Source organism: Sciurus vulgaris (genome assembly GCF_902686455.1).
Source record: "Sciurus vulgaris genome assembly, chromosome: 12".
NCBI lineage: Eukaryota > Metazoa > Chordata > Mammalia > Rodentia > Sciuridae > Sciurus > Sciurus vulgaris.
The window spans coordinates 45,227,811-45,238,305 of record NC_136473.1 but is presented as its reverse complement, the minus strand read 5'-3'; positions in this window follow the sequence as shown (position 1 = coordinate 45,238,305).

Below are 10,495 nucleotides of genomic sequence, written 5' to 3'. Positions count from 1 at the left end.
TACCTCCACCTGCCAAATCATGTCACACCTGAAACCTAGGAGACACCCGGGCTCCCTCCTTCTCCTTCATCTTCAAATTCAACCTACCAAGGACTGTTGATTCTTCTTTCTCCACTGTCATCACCCGACTTTAGGCTGCTATCATGTCTCTCATGAACTGTTGAAATGGCCACTGGTTTGGCTTCTCTGCTCCCCACTCCTGTCCACCTTTAGCTTCCCCACAGCAGTGACAATTTGAGTGTTAAATCAGCTCTCCCTCACTCGCCAGCTTCACTCACTAGTGTCCATCACACCTAAAACAAAACTCACTTTGAAAGCACATTCAGACTTGGATCTCTTGCTCCAAACTCATCTCCTCAAAGTCTTCACCTTGTTTCTTGTACTCCATCTGCACCTAAATTTTATGTACTAATGCTAATATGGCAAGCTCTGCCTTTTCTACTTCATAGGAGATACTCATCTTTTAGAGTAATCTTCCCTCATTTCTTTGAATAGCTAGCTCCTTCTCTTCCAGGTTTCAGTTTAAAATGTGACTTCCTTGGAAATACCTTCCCTGGTCTCCCATCTGAAATTTATACCACTTGTTATTCTCCAACACTGTACCCTACTCATTTGGTTATATTGAGGACAATTTGGAATTGCGTATGTTTTAATTGTTTATCTACGTACACATACCTAATCTGTCTACCCTTGTTTATGCCTAGCTCAGGGTCTAGTTCAACAGACACTTGATAAATGAATGGGTGGAGAGCAACCCCTGCACACATCATTTAGACCTTCTCCTACTTACCAGCTCCTTGGTTCCTCATTTGAAGTGGCCTACCTTCTGTTGATTTCTTCCTCTTCCTCCCACATTAATATCACTGAGGGGAGAGGCCTCAAGAAAATATATCTGTAACAGTTATTTCCTAATGTAAAATGCAGGGGATGATCTTTAGAAACTATTTGGAACAACTTTAAAATAAAAATTACAGTATGAATCTTAAGGCAGAAAACTATATACTCATTGTTATAATGTAATATTTAACCCCAGTACTTGGTTTCAGTCAGCCAAATTTTAACCAGCCAGTTTGCAATGGAAATTATGAAAAAACTAAAGATGATATCCAAAAAAGTAATTTTTAGTTTGTTAGTTTTTAAAAATATTACCTTTTGTAGAAAATTTGAACAATTTTTATTCTCACATTTCATCTCCCAGTATTGCTGAGATCACAAGGCACTAATTCCAGCTTTTAGAAATGATATGTTCCACCCTGTACTGTATAGGAAATGTGATGCTTCTGACTCACAGTTGATTGAATAGGCATTTGCTTTGTTTATTCAGCTGTGGTATGGGTGTGGGTTACTCCATCAATCCTCTCCTTGAGTTCCCTTTCCAATCACCAGAATGCATTGGGGAGTTTTTATTCCTATAGAAATTAAGAGATTTGCAAATCTTTATTTCATTAGCACTATGCTTCCATTAGCTTAGATAATGTTTGAGGCCCATGCCCATGCACTGTCAGCTTGTCAAGTGTGCATGCCCATGTGTGTGTGTGTGTGTGTGATTATTAAATTGCAATTGGCTTATCCTGGGTACAGTGTCTATTTTCCATCCTTAGTACTGTCCTAACTAAATTTCACCCTCACTCTATTTAAGTGATTTATGACATAAATTAGAGTTGAAAGGGTATCATTTAAAATTTTTTGAAGCATGGGAATTTTAAAGTTACTCTTTTACAGTTGGCAGCTTCTACACATCTTAGAATCTAAATAGTAATTTAGAATATGACTAGTAAAACCCTTCCAGAAATTATTAGATGTAGCTAGAAAACTTACATTATTTAGCATATGTGTGTATTGCATAAAATTGACATCTTTGAACACTTAAACTCTTCACATATTTTATACTATGTTACTGCATTGAACCCATAAACAACTCTGCAAGCAAGAATTATCATATGCTTTTTACCAAGGAGAAACATAGGGCATAGAGAAGCTAAGTACTATTTCCAGTGTCCCACAGCTGATATATACATGCAAAAGTTAAGCCCATTTGTGTCTGGTTAAAAAGTCTGTGCTTGTGGCACTGTGAGAATTCTACTTAATTTAACCCCATGTGTTAGAATTCCAGTATTCTACAATGTACAGTTCTAATTCCTGAGTTCTGCAATTATATGACCCTATTTAACACACATCATAAATTTTCAGCTAAAATAAATCACTCAGAAGTAACAGGAAAAGGTTGCACACAGTTTTGTGATGTTCCATTATGCAACATTATGCATTTGTGAAACTAGAATAACACAGGAAATAGTGTAACTAAAGTCTGTTAAAAATTTGGCAGTGCAAATAATTTTAATCTCATTTCTTAGAATGTAATTTGTTCCAAACATTTTTTTTTTTTTAAGAAACAGTTTCCATTTGACAAGAGACACATGTGGACACAATTTTTTTTTTCAGAAAGACACATGTAAAATAACTGGAATTGATTTTTTAAAGTCAATCTAGAAACAAGGAAATGCCTCTCAAACATCCAAACTCAGATGTACACACAAACTTCAGGCTGAGAGAAAATTTGTGTGTGCCATTGGAGAACTAGGAGGAAGAAAGCAACTGAAGGGTGGTCATCAGGGAGATAAGAAAAAAGGGGACGAATTCTTTATTTTTACTTATTTATGTGATCCTCCTGTCTCAGCCACTCAGGCCACTAGGAAAGGGGAAAATTCTTTTATATATATATATATAATATACATATTATATATATAATTCTTTTATATGTATATACATAAAGTTCTTATATATATATATTTTATTTAGTTGTAGATGGACACAATGCCTTTGTTTTATTTATTTATTTTTATGTGGTGCATACACATGCTAAGTGGGCACATTACCACTGAGCCACAACTCCAGCACAGACTGGAGAAAAGTAATTGGAGTGAACACTCCAATTCAGGCTATTAAACACACACACACACACACACACACACACACACACACACACACACAATCTTGATCAAGATGAAGGAGAACTCACATAGGACACACACTACCACCCTTACCAACCACATCTGAACGCTCAATTGTTCACCACAACAATCGAATCCAGGGTGAGGTGACAGTTCTGGTGTCTGAAGCGACTGTTTTCTCTCAGTGTTCACCTGAATGTTTTCCCCATTGCCCTCAGTGTTTATTTGTTCTGATGTAAAAGATTTGTGGTTCTGAAATATACACGTTCACAGGGGTTAAAATGTTTTGTGGAATTCTAATATTAATATTTTCTTTTGTAAATCTAATGCATTTCTATTCATAAGTGATGAATCCTCTGAAAGAGAAATTAGGAAAACCTCTCCACTCACAGTAGCCTCAAAAAAAAAAAAAAAAAAAAAAAAAACTTGGGAATTAATCTAACAAAAGAGGTGAAAGACCTCTACAATGAAAACTACAGAACATTGAAGAAAGAAATTGAAGAAAACCTTTGAAGATGGAAAGATCTCCCATGTTCTTGGATAGGCAGAATTAACATTGTCAAAATAGCCATACTACCAAAGGCACTATACAGATTCAATGCAATTCCAATTAAAATCCCAATGACATTCCTCATAGAAATAGAGAAAGCAATCGTGAACTTCATCTGGAAGAACAAGAGACCTCAATAGCCAAAACAATCCTGAGTAGAAAAAGTGAAACAGGAGGTATCACAATACCAGACATTAAACTATACTACAGAGCAGTAGTAACAAAAACAGCATGGTTGGCACCAAAATAGACAGGCAGACCAATGGTACCGAATAGAAGACACAGAGACAAAACCACATAAATGCAGGCACCTCATACTAGACAAAGAAGCCAAAAACATACAAAGGAGAAAAGATAGCCTGTTCAACAAATGGTGCTGGCAAAACTGGAAATCCATATGCAGTAAAATGAAATTAAACCTTTAACTCTCACCCTGCACAAAACTCAACTCAAAATGGATCAAGGACTTAGGAATTAGACCAGAGACTCTGCACCTAATAGAAGACAAAGTAGGCCCAAATCTTCATCCTGTTGGCTTAGGATCAGACTTCCTCAACAAGACTCCCAAAGCACAAGAAATCAAAGCAATAATCAATAAATGGGATAGACTCAAACTAAAAAGCTTTTTCTCAGCAAAGAATACAATCAAGAACGTGAAGAGAGAGCCTACAGAGTGGGAGAAAATCTTTTCCACAAGCACTTCAGATAGAGCACTTATCTCCAAAATTTATAAAGAACTTAAGAAACTTTACAACAAAAATACAAAAACCCAAACAATCAATAAATGGGCCAAGGAACTAGACAGACACTTTACAGAAGAAGACATACAGGCAATTAATAAATATATGAAAAAGTTTTCAACATCTCTAGTAATTAGAGAAATGCAAATTAAAACAACTCTAAGATTTCATCTTACTCCAATTAGAATGGCTATTATCAAGAACACAAACGATACTAGATGTCGGAGTGGATGTGGAGAAAAAGGCACACTCTTACATTGCTGGTGGAGTTGCAAACTGGTGTAGCCACTCTGGAAAGCAGTATGAAGAATCCTCAGAAAACTTGGAATGGACCTACCTTTTGACCACTCCTCAGTTTATACCCAAAGGACTTAAAATCAGCATACTACAGTAACACAGCCACATCAATGTTATAGCAGCTCAGTTCACAATAGTTAGCTTTTGGAACCAACCTAGATGCCCTTCAACAGATGAATGAATAAAGAAACTGTGGTATATATGAACAATGGAATATTATTCAGCCATAAAGAAGAAAAATATGGCATTTGCAAATAAATGGATGGAAATGGAGAATATCATGCTAAGTGAAATAAGCCAATCCCAAAAAACCAAAGGCTGAATGTTTTCCCTGATAAGTGGAGAATTATATATAATGGGGGTAGGGGCATGGGGAGGGAGAGAAGAATGGGAGAACTTTAGATTATGTAGAAGGAAATGAGAGGGAGGGGTATAAAAAATGGTGGAATGAGACAGATATCATTACCCTATGTAAATGTATAATTACATGAATGGTATGAATCTCCATTGTGTACAGCCATAGAAACGAAATGATGTACTCCATTTGTGTACAATGAATCAAAAATGCAGTCTATAAAAAATTTAAAAGATAAATTTTTTTTCTCTTTATGAACATTTATTTCTCACAATATCTTTCTTTCTATAAATATAAATGTTTGGATTCTGGTTTAAGAAAACAGATAAATTTTATTTCTCTCCCCTTCCAAAACCCTTTTGAAATGAGGTAAACTATATTGTGAAGTTATGTTAGCTACCTGTTGTTGTAGAACAAATTACACCACAACCTGGGAATTGAACACAACGATCATTTTTGGAATCTCACAGTTTGTGTAGGTCAGAAACTAGGGAAACGGATTATCTGAAATTTCCTAGTTTAGGATCTGTCATGAGGCTATAATCAAGATGTCAGCTGAGGTTTCAATCATCTGAAGATACGACTGGCCCTGAGGATCCACCATCAAGTGCATTCTCATAGCTATTAGCAAGGGACCTCAGTTCTTCACCATGCAGAACCCTCCAGAGGGCTACCTGAGCATCCCCTTGAAATAGCACCTGGCTTCCCTCAGTAGTGATCTAAGAGATGGGGCAATGTGAAGCCACAAGGTCTTTTAAGACCTCACCTCAGAAGTCACAGACATCATTTCTGCTATCTTATGTTAGTCACACAGACTAACTTGGAAACAATGTGAGAGAGCACTAATAAGGACTTGGGTACCGGTATTGTTGGGGGTTATCCTGGAGGCCGGCCAGCACGAAATGATAAATTCAAGGCAGTACAGGAAAAAGGGAAAGAGTAGTCATTGGAAGACCAAAAAATTTGAAGACTTTTTGATAGAAAGTAAATATAATTAAACACAGGGCATGGTGACATATGCCTGTAATCTTAGCTACTTGGGAGAATGAGGCAGGAGGACCTCAAGTTCAAGGCCAACCTGAGCAACTTCGTGAGACCTTGTCTAAAAATGAAATAACAAGTACTAAGGTCATGACTCAGTGGTAGAGTGCTTGCCGAGTACGCATGTGGCTTTGGGTTCATATCCGCAGTACAACAAAAAGTAAGTAGAATTATAGAATTCTTAGAGAACCTTGGATATAAAAAAACCTATGGATGTGGTCAAATTAATGCTTAGGGGAAAATTTATAGCCTAGCTTAGAAAATACAGAAGATAGGAAAATATATAAATTAGATGTTCAACTCAAATAATCATAATTAGTTACTCTTTTCTGCTTTTATGTGAAAAGTTCTTAAAAGTATTCTTGAACAATAAAACCAAAAATTCTTTTAAAAGGTCAATAAAATTACCAAAATTTTTGAAATCTGATCAAGAATAAAAGAGAAAATACAAATAAAAACTAAAATCAGACAAAGAGAAGGACACTTAAAAATTACTAGAAGTACTATATACTAATTTGAAAGTTTAACGAAGTCAATTACTATTCAGGAAAATATGAATAACAAATTCATTTAAAAAGACACAGTAACTCATGAAAGAAAGAATATTAGTAACCCTGAAGCAGTTGAAAAAGTGACAAAAGATCTTTCAGAAAATAACACACCATTCAGATCTGGGCTAATGCTTTGAGGAAGACTCATTCAGTTATTCAATAAAGGTTTATTGAACGGTGTTTTTTTGGGGGGAGGAGGGGCGGTGGGCAGTGCGCAGTACTCGGGATTGAACTCAAGGGTGCTCAAACAATGAGCCACGTCCCCAGCCCTATTTTGTATTTCATTTGGAGACAGTATCTCACTGAGTTTTTAGTTCTTCCTCTTGCTGAGGCTGGCTTTGCAATTGAGATCCTCCTGCCTCAGCCTCCTGAGCGGCTGGGATTACAGACTTGTGCCACTAAGTGGCTCCTTTTATGTTTTAGGTGCTGGGTTTTTTGTTGTTGTTGTTTTATTCATTTTTATTGTAAACAAATGGGATACATCTTGTTTCTCTATTTGTACATGAAGTAGAAGCATACCGTTTTTGTGATCATACATTTACCTAGGGTAATAGTTTTGGTTTTATTCTGTTATTCCCCCCCCCACCTTTCCCACCCCTCTTATCCCTCTATACAGTCCCTCCTTCCTCCATTCTTGCCCCCCTCCCACCCCCCATTATGTGTCATCATCCGTTTATCAGCGAGATCATTTGTCCTTTAGTTTTTTGAGATTGGCTTATCTCACTTAGCATGATATTCTCCAATTTCATCCATTTGCCTGCAAATGCCATAATTTTATTATTTTTTATGGCTGAGTAATATTCCATTGTATATATATATACCACCGTTTCTTTATACACTCATCCATTGAAGGGCATCTAGGTTGGTTCCACGGTCTGGCTATTGTGAATTGAGCAGGTTTATAGTAAGGGAGTTCCTGTCTACAAAGAGACTTTGACTTACAGCAGAGTATACAGTAATAAAGGTTTCTGATTCGTTTTTCAAATCAAACCAATCCTGATTCCAAAACCAGACAAGAATAGTCACATACAAATCATGAAGGAAGAAAGGAAGAGGCAGAAAGAAATAAGGAAAGAGAAAAGGAAACAATATGTATTAGAATAAATGATTAATAAGAACTAATGTTTATGATCTTAAATCCAAAGTCTTAAGCAAGCTATTGAAAACTGAATCCTACAGTAAATAATCCATTATGATTAATACATTTTAACCAGGAAACAGCCCAAATTTTAAGTGAATTAAATATAATCATAAAACAACTACATCAACAAACCAAAAATTTTAAAATGATACAAGTAACTAAAAATGCTGAAGGAGGATTTTATCAAATTCGACCTCTTATTCAAGTTACAAATAACTTGTAAATTATAATTTTAATAACTTGCAGTAGATTCCATTTTGGTTTGCCTTGCCAGCATTCATTCTCTCTTCTGTTGGGTACTTCTGGAACCACCTTCCAGAACCACTTCTGGGCTGTATTTTGGGGCTCCCAAGGAATAATGTCTCCCAGTTCTCACACCTTTGTGTACTCCTCTTTACTCTAAATTTGGCCATGCAACTAGTTTTGGCCAAGATATTACCTCATGTGATAAAGCAGAGGCTTAATAAGTACTTGCATATTAGTGATTATTCTCTAGAAATTCATCTATCTAGGAACAAACCTAGGTGAAGTATTCATGAAGGAGTCCAAGAAGGATTAAAAGAAGGATTGGTAAATATTTTTTCTTTTTAAAATTTTTATTATTTTACTTTATTTTATTTTTTGTGGTACTGAGGATTGAACCCAGTAAAAATGTACACCAGACACTAAGTCATTTGGGCATTATGGACCATATGATCTCTGTTCAATTACTCAACTCTGCCCTGATAGCACAAAATGAGCTATAGGGGTGGGGGGGTGGGGGGGAGAACATAAATGAATTGTGTGTTGTTTTCTGTAAAACTTTATTTTCAAAACAGGCACCAGGCTGGATTTGGCTAGTGGACTATAGGTGCCACCCCTCAATTAGAGCATCTCATTCCTTAGTCACAGGATTTTGTCCAGGGAAAGATAGATGGTGCAGTCAAATCTAATGAGACTCAACTTGAAAACTTTGTGCTGGGAAAAGAAAATCATGCGATCTGATGCATATGCAAGTGGAGGAGGGAGGTTTGAGGATGCTGACATGAAGAGATGGATGCCTAAGAGTGGCACCAACACTGAGAGATCTGCAGACGGGAAGTTGAAAAGAGGGAAACCAAGTGGCAATATTCAGACCTGTGATTCCAAGTGAATCTTTGCACCTTTCTCAGTACTTACTTACTTAAGTACTTGTTAATTACTTACTTATTTAAAGGCTTAAATGAGTAAGTTTAATCAGCTATCATGGTAGACAAATGAGCTAATTATTTCTTTATTCCTTCTTTCCTTGCACAATCATTGATTAAGTCCTCCAATATACAAAGCGCTGTTCTAGGAGCTGGAAACACAGTAGGGTCCAAGGCAAACTAGCCTCCTACACTTTTGACCCCCACATTCAGATGGAAAAAGTCAGGCAATAAATATGTTAAGTAAATACATTCTGTAACTTCAGGGACTGTGCATGCTATGAGGAAATGATGCAAAGTGTGATAGACAGTGGCTATTTGGAGAAGGTGGTTAGGGAAAACCTCACTAAGGAGAGGACAGATGGTGATAAGGAGCCTGGTCACATGAAATATCCACAGAAGAATGTTCCCTGCAGAGAAACCAGCGAGTAGAGCGCCTGGAGGCAGGAATGAACTGGTTTGTTACAGGAGTAGTAGGAAACACAGTGCAGACAAGGCATGCTATGTAAGGCAGAGGTGGGTGCAAGATAAGGTTGAAGGGATAGATAGGGGACTGGCAGGCCATTGAAGAATTTGCATTTTGTTTTTTTCTTTCCTAAGCAAAATGGCAGGCCACTAGAGGATTTTTTTTTTAAATTTTGGCACAAAAATGACATGGACTTCATATATATATGATTTCTGTGGTTTCTGTGGAAGGAGGAAGAATGAAAATGAAGACAATGTGGAGATTACTATAGAAGTCCAGATGAGAGGTGAAAGTGGAGTTTGGACCAGGATATAAAGTGATATCAGTGGGAGGCAGTAGTTGGATTTGGGGTGTATTTTTAAATGAGGGAAAAAAAAAACCTACTAAAGGATCATGTTGTGAGGTGAGAGGAAGAGAAGAATCCAGTGTGAGTGGACATACTTTGTGGTAAAAGCAAATAATAGTGTCATTCACTGAGAAAAAAATAATTACAAAAGTAATGGGTTTGGACTCGGTAGAAGGACTGATAATTGACAATATGATTTTGGCTTTCTTAAGACTAAGGTAGCTATGAGTTGTCCAAGTACATGTAGAAACAAGTATTTGAATACTATAGACAGATGTCCAGTAAAAATTAAAATATGGGAGACATCAGTGACTACATTGTACACAAAGCTATGGAAGTGGGTAGAAAAGATGGCTGAGGGCTGAGGACTGAGCTCTGGGTGTGCCAGAACCTTCCATATACACAGGCAAAAATGAGGGATAATGTAATTAAAACAACAGCAACAACAAACTAAACTAAAAGGGAGTGGCTGATACGAATGTTCTCTCTGATATGTGGAAGCTAACACACAGTAAGGGGAGAAGGGAAGAATGGAAGTTCATTGGAGTAGACAAAGGGGAAGGAAGGGAGGGGAGGGAGGATGGGATGAGGAAAGACAGTAGAATGAATAGGACATAACTTTCCTATGTTCATATATAAATACATGACCAGTGAAACTCAGCATGGTGTACAGTCACAAGAGTGGGATCCTAATTAGAATAAGTTATGCTTCATGTATGTATAATGTCACAATATACCCTACTGTCATGTATGCCTAAAAAGGACAAATAAAAAAATTTTAAAAGGAATGGCTATTAAAGGTGGGAATAAGACCAGAAAGAGCATGGTGTTCCTGGCGCCAAGGAGAGAAAGGGAATATATAATATTGCAGCTAAGATGAGGACTGAAAAC